Here is a 6,936-nt window from a genome sequence, read left to right as displayed (position 1 = left end):
AAGATATTATCAATGAATTTTTCCTCGATGACGAATTATAAGGGCATTATTAGGTAATTTTGCAAAAAATCACACGTTAACATCGAACTTTTCCCTCCCTCTTCAAACACTGCTCTTAATTACTTAGTACTTAGTGCCCTTCCACCCCTCCTAGATAGCGTACTCCGGGACGACTGTGTGCATGGGTTTAACAATCGTGTCTATGCATAGCCGTGGTTGGCTCTACCATGCTATGAAGGTCAATGCAATTCAAATCAATATGTTATGCAAGAGCTGGGTCTTGAGTAATCAACTCAAGGGTTTCTGATGTCGAGATTTGTTGCTGATGTCTTCCAAAGAGCAAATCTTGTAGCTTGTGTGCTCTCTGTTTAATTGTACCATCAGGATGCTTCGGCACACTGATTGCTTGAGTTGCCAGTAGCACTTTTGATTGTTATCGAGCTTTTTCTTGCCTTTGGTAGCTTGGTATGCTTGGTGTTGTATGGTGTGGTGGAGTCTTTTGAGACTTAACTTGCCATTGCTTGATTGGTTTTATGGTTTGTGGAGAAGATAAGTGCTCCTTTTTCTTCCAAACCAGTTTCATGCTAGGTTCCTTGCTCAGAGTTGCTCGTCTCTGTGTTTTATCCCTTGGAACCTTCTTTTGTTTTGTCGATGAAGTCTTAGGCACCCAGATCTGAATCATTTATCCTTAAGCTGTGCTTTGGGTACCCAAAGCTGTGCTTTGGGTACCCAAATTTTCCTGACTCCTTGCTTGCTATTTGTAGCATTTGCTGGTCGAGGAGGTGGAGAAGATTGACTAATTCGTGGTTTGGTCTGCTGATTGCTTCTTTTTCATTCCTCCTTGCTTGGTGCAATTGGAACAATGAGTTGCCCGCCTTTAGGTGATAGCTTTAGCTGATTTGTATCCCAATCTGGTACTGCTTTATATGTCCGCATCTAGGGAATTCCAAGAATCATCGTCTCATTCATGTGTTCATTCAGTAAGCATACAAACTGATGAGGAAATGAACATCCATGTACTATCACATTCAACTTGACTACTCCCAATGTTGGAGTTGGGTTCTTGTTGCATCCTTTGATTGTCGCTATTCCGGACGTCAATGCTTGACTTGTTGCCTTCTTGTATTGGAATAACTGACTGCATTTACTCTAGCTCCTGTGTCAACCAAAGCATTGGTGCTATGATTGTTGAGCTCTACTTTGATGCGCAGGTCCATTCCGTCTAGCCAGTCATCATCTGTTGAAACTGCGTCTTTAGGTAATTTCCATTGTCGGTCATCTATTTCCAAAGTGTTGAAGGGAATCAATATCTGTTGATTCTTGAGAGCAGCTTTCCGTTTGAGTATCCGAAGCGGAGCTTCCTCTTGGGCTTCATCAATAACCTGCTGTCGTTTGATCTTTCTTTGTTTGGCTGCATGCATTCTTTCCAGCAATTCATTGGATAATTTTACTGCTCCACTTGGACATACATCTTCAATGATAAACGGTCCGTTTCCCTTTTTCTTAAACTTGGGAATGTGTTGCTTAAGGGAATGGACTAAAACTAAGTCCCCTTTCTTGAAGATTTTTGTAATTAAGTGGGAATCAAAAAATTGTTTTTGTTTTGGCTTTTGTGTATAGATGTGAGCTACAATAGTTAGCCTTTGCTCATCTAGCTTTTCCACTCAATTACCTCATTGAGGAAATGAGTTCCCCGACCACTGACAATTTCTATTGGCAGTCCATATCTCGTGAATAAATACTCATATAAGAATGCAGCAGTGGTTCTGGCATCATTCTTTTGAGTTGCTTTAGCCTCGGCCCACTTGGTCAAATAGTCCGAAGCTACAATGATATATTGAGCTTGGGTTCTATAATCAAGTGGCTATATTGTTCCAACAAAATCTATACCCCATTTTGCGAAAGCTTTAGCCCCCATCATTGATCTTAAGGGCATGCTATCTACACGTGTTGGAATTTTTGCTCGTTGATAAGCATCACACCTTCGAACATATTCTTTGGCATCTGCAAAAAGTGTTGGCCACCATATGCCTGCCATCAAGATTGCTCTTGTGGTGGTCTCACTAGAAAAGTGACCTCCAGCTAATCCAGCATGTGCTTGTTCTTTAATCGGAATATACTCGTTTTCATTTGCACAAAGACGCAAATGTTGATCTTTACCTCTCCGATATAATTGGTTTCCAATAAAAGCATAGTCTCTTGCTTCAGTTTCAATTGCTCTTTGACGATGTTTACTCATATCCGCAGGAAATGTTCGGCTTGATAAGTAAGTAACGAGATAGTTACTCCACTTAGGAATAGGTGACATTTGAAACAATGTTACATGAGGTATGGGTGTTTTTTTTTGACATTTAGGACAATCATTTACAAAAGATCTAATATCTCTCCTCATAGTCGGCCAAAATACTCCAAGTCTCAAGATTTGTTGCATAGTTTGGTCTTCCGCAAAGTGAAGTCCTACTATGGTAACATGTGCTTGACTTAGGTACTGTTCTTTTTCTTCAGGACTAATGCATAAGAGCAATACCCCGTCTCGATTTCTTTTGTATAGCCTACCAGCTAGTAATTGATACATAGCCGATTGCTCGATTAATCTGATCGTAATAGAAAGTGGTATTCATGAATCCACTTGATCTATGGTCATCAATGACGCAATGTTTTCGACCATCTAGGTATCATTTCCACAAAGAACAAATAGGCATCTGGTAGATCATCGTCTACCCCTTTAGGTGATTATCTTGAAACAATCCTTGACAAATGATCTGCTCATTGATGTGTAGTGCCCTTTTTTACAACCACAGTGAAATCAAATTCTAGAAGAATGATGAACCATCTCACTATTCTTCCTGTGTTGCATGGCTTGTTGACCAAATACAACAAAGCTTGGTGGTCCACAAAGAACACAAATTTGTTGGCTAATAGGTAATGTCTATACTTTTTAACGGCATAGATCATTCCTAATCCTTCCCTTTTGGTGGTGGTGTAATTCTTTTCTGCCATGTTCAATTGTCGGCTAGCATAAGAAATAGGAAAGTCAATTTTCCTGTCTCCTGGTTGAGCTAGTATACAATCAATAGCAAAATTGAAAGCATCTACATGTACGTGGAATACCTTATTCCAATCTGGTGCTTTCAATATTGGAGCTGAGGTAAGAGCTTGCTTAAGCTTCATGAAGGATTCTTCACATGCCTCGGTCCATTCAAAGTGCGTAATCAAGCTATACATGGGTTTTGTTATAATAGCATACATGTAGATGAATCGTCGGTAATATCCACAATGCCCCATGAATGCTTGTACCCCCTTTACTATTGTTGGTCTAGGCAAATGAGCAATGACATGAATCTTCTCAATATCAGTAGCAATGCCATTTTTAGACACTATGTGTCCAAGAATTTTTCCTTGCCTACCTATGAATGTGCACTTTTCAAAATTTAAGCAAATCCTATAAAGTCTACATTTTTCGAATACCTTTTTGAGGTGTTCAAAATGATCAGCTCGAATTAATGAATGTACGCATAGATCATCCATATATAGTTCTAAGAATTTCCTAAGATATTCTTTGAAAGCATGGCTCATCAACCTTTGAAATGTGACTGGAGCATTAGTTAACCCAAACGGCATAACCCGATAGGCAAATATACCCCATTCTATTGCAAAAGCAATTTTATGCTAATCTTTTGGGTCAACCAAACATTGATTGTATCCAGAAAAGCCGTCTAAGAAGCTGAAAGCTTCTTTTCCTGCAACTCGTTCTAAAACATGCTTAGTGATTGGACAAGGAAAGTTGTCTCTAATGGTAGCTGCATTCACCTTTTTGAGATTAACACACACTCGTAATTTTCCATTCTTCTTGGATACTACCACAATTGGAGACACTCAATCTATGTGTTCAATTTCGTAAATGAATTCGGCTTCCTTTAGTTTTTCAATCTCTTCTTTTATCTTCCTGGCAAATGTTTCATTATACGTATATGGCCTTTGTCTACTTGGTTTCACATCCTCTCTCATGGGTATGGTATGTTGACAGATTTCCGGATCAACACCCTTGAGATCCTTGTAAGACCAAGCGAAGATATCTCGGTATTCCTTTAACAAGCTCAGCAAGAGCTCTTCTTCTTCTTCTATTAGGTCATTCGCAATGTAAGCAGATCTAGGCTCTTCTCCTGGTTCAGTCAAGTCTATCCTTTTAGTGTTTTTAGGCCCTTCGTAAGACTCGTCCTTTTTTCGTAGTTCCCTAACAGGTTGTTCGACTATGATTTTTTTATCTTGGAGAGTATACTTTTTGTAATGGGATGGAACACTCATTACATCCTTACCATCCTCTTCCGTGGTTTCCATTTCGGTAGTGTATATCTCCTTTAGAGCTTTTTTTAACTCTTGATATTTCTTTTTCCGCTCAGCTCGTGTCATGAGTGGTTTCTTATCCTGTGCGTTTGCTAGAGTACCCTTCCTTGTTTTTCTCGATGTTTGAGACATTTCTGAATGTTTTTTTGAAGGATATCTGCCAGTCACTTTGTCCTTGACACAATCATTTGCATCTATCTGCATTAGGAATTGTGTTCTACTGGAGACTAATGGCATAGGTCGTGTTTTCACGTTTCTGGTGTCTCTTTTTTATCTATACCATTTTTGTCTTCTTGATTTCTGGATTGGAAAGTCAAAAAACTTTTCCTCCCCTCCTTTTAAGAGTAGCTTAGCTCTCATATATTCTTTTTCTGACCCCGAACCTTCTAAGGTAGCTGAGTGTTCATCTAACTCATCAATTGCATCATAATAGAGGTCTAAAAAGACTTGTTGAACTTTCATTAAGTCCTTGGGTTCCTCATCTTCGTCTTCAATGTTGAGGATTGGAATCATTTGGATGGGAATTATTTCATAGCCATCCTCATTGCAAAATTGAGTAGGCATAGACGTATTCACACATGTATCCATTGTCACTAAAATTTGAGTCCATTCAAATGGCTCAAACAAATGCTCTGGAAAGGGTTCAGGTACATAGGCTTCGTCTGTGCAATCCCTTTCTAAGATACATTCTTCTCGTCTTAAGCTTCTATTTTCTGAAGCTCCACACATCCAAATAGGAGTGTCTTTGTTTAACCAGGATGGAAGTTTAGTTTCAGCCGAAGAGACTGAATCAAACTCCTGTATGGGTGTTTTCAAAACATCTCTATAAGTGTGATCTTTTAGATTTACTCTTGTTATAGATCCCACTTGCTTCAAGTACATAAAATTGTTTCCCCAATCTTGGATAAGCTATACCTACCGCATGAAAGGTCTTCCCAATATGATTTCATCGTTGAGTTTTTTCCCAAAGTCTACTATGGCAAAAGTGTGTTGATATTCAATTCCACAAGAATTGACTATCACTTTTTCAAGCAGCCCTAATGGTCTCTCAATGTATCCGTCAACCAATTGCAATTTCATTCGCGTTTGTCTAATGGCTGGTTGTCCCCAGGATTCCCATACTGCTTTAGTGGCTATGGCTATGCCAGCTCCACTATCCAGTATTGCCATGGTTTCAATGTCAGTATATTTCACTAGAAGGGTGGTGTTTCCTTCTTCCCCTTCGTAATATTCTCCGACTTTGTTCATGGAAACAGATTGAATCTCCTTGTTGTCTATTTCATTTTTCAAATTTTTCAAATTTTTTGAGATTATCTCCGTTATCCCCACCTTCTTTAGGGTTTTCTGTAAATCATTCCTTAAGTATGGTCTGAGTTTTAATAGTTCTCCCAATGTAAAAGTGCATTGGATGGGTGTAGACATGATTGAATGTGTTGTCTTCTTTGAAGGTCTGTTCAGCTCTTTTTACTTGAGTGGTCTTACACACTATGGATTCGTCTTCGTTATCTCCCAAGTAAGAAGGTAATGTTTTCAAGGTCAATGGTTTCGACATTCCTGAAGCTTCAGATCCGCAATCCCCATACAAGGATTGTACATCCATGTTTACATCAGAAGGTAGGTTATCCCACCAGACTTCCTCTATAGGAGCTGACTTTAGAGTTAGGCTCAACATTGATCTCTTGGCACTTTTTCCCATAAGTGTCTTGGCCAGTCTTCCTCTACGAATGGAACTCCGCTAAGGCATCTTCGCTGTCCGGCACTATAAGCTCTGGTTCTTTTGTTTCAAGGTGGGGTTCTGTCACCGCATCGGATTCTTCTTTAGTGTCTCTTACCACAAGATCTTCACGTTTTGCAATACTTCAAGGCTGGGTTTTTGTTTTTTCAATATTTCTTGCGTGATCCTTACTAAATTTTGATAAGCTTCCAGCTTAGCTACTTCCATGTCTGGTGAAGGATAGTTTTTCCATTTGTTTTCCATTTTTTGGCTTGCTTTAAGTTCTATTTGGTAGGCTTCGAATGCGGCGTTAATAGGCTCAAAAATTTAATCAACCAGAATGGATCCTCCAGATTTCACGGTCAAATGGTCATCAATTATCTGTCCGCGGACTATAACTTTACAAATTTGGTCACAATTTTCAATCCAGTGATCCAAATCTTACCAAATTTGGTTTGTGAACTTATTACAACATGGTAAAACTAGTGGTATGTTGACTTGGTCAAAAAAGTTGAAAAATGGGGCAGATGTAAATAATTCCTATTATTTACAACTGACAAATTTTTGAATCTTTTTGGTCAATTGAGGATGTGCACATGTTTATCACATCAATATAAACATATGAATCAATTTTCAACAAGTTTGGACAAATTTTCTCCCAATTTACACTCAAAATTCAAAAAGTCAATACAAACTTTAGTTTTTACCCAGTTTTTTGCCAGTTTAGTGATCCACATTTCTTGGGCCTTTACAAAAGTTGTTTGTACACATGTAATGAGTCAACGGTATGAACCTTGGTCAATTTAGAGCAGAAAGTTAATAATCGTGATTATTAACTTCAGGCTTGAAATGAACACTTTTTTTGCAATTTTTTCAAA

This window comes from Adiantum capillus-veneris, chromosome 3 (genome assembly GCF_014529385.1).
Source record: "Adiantum capillus-veneris isolate H3 chromosome 3, ASM1452938v2, whole genome shotgun sequence".
In the NCBI taxonomy this organism is placed as follows: Eukaryota; Viridiplantae; Streptophyta; class Polypodiopsida; order Polypodiales; family Pteridaceae; genus Adiantum; species Adiantum capillus-veneris.
The sequence above is the reverse complement of the archived record's forward strand: the minus strand, read 5'-3'. Positions refer to the sequence as shown.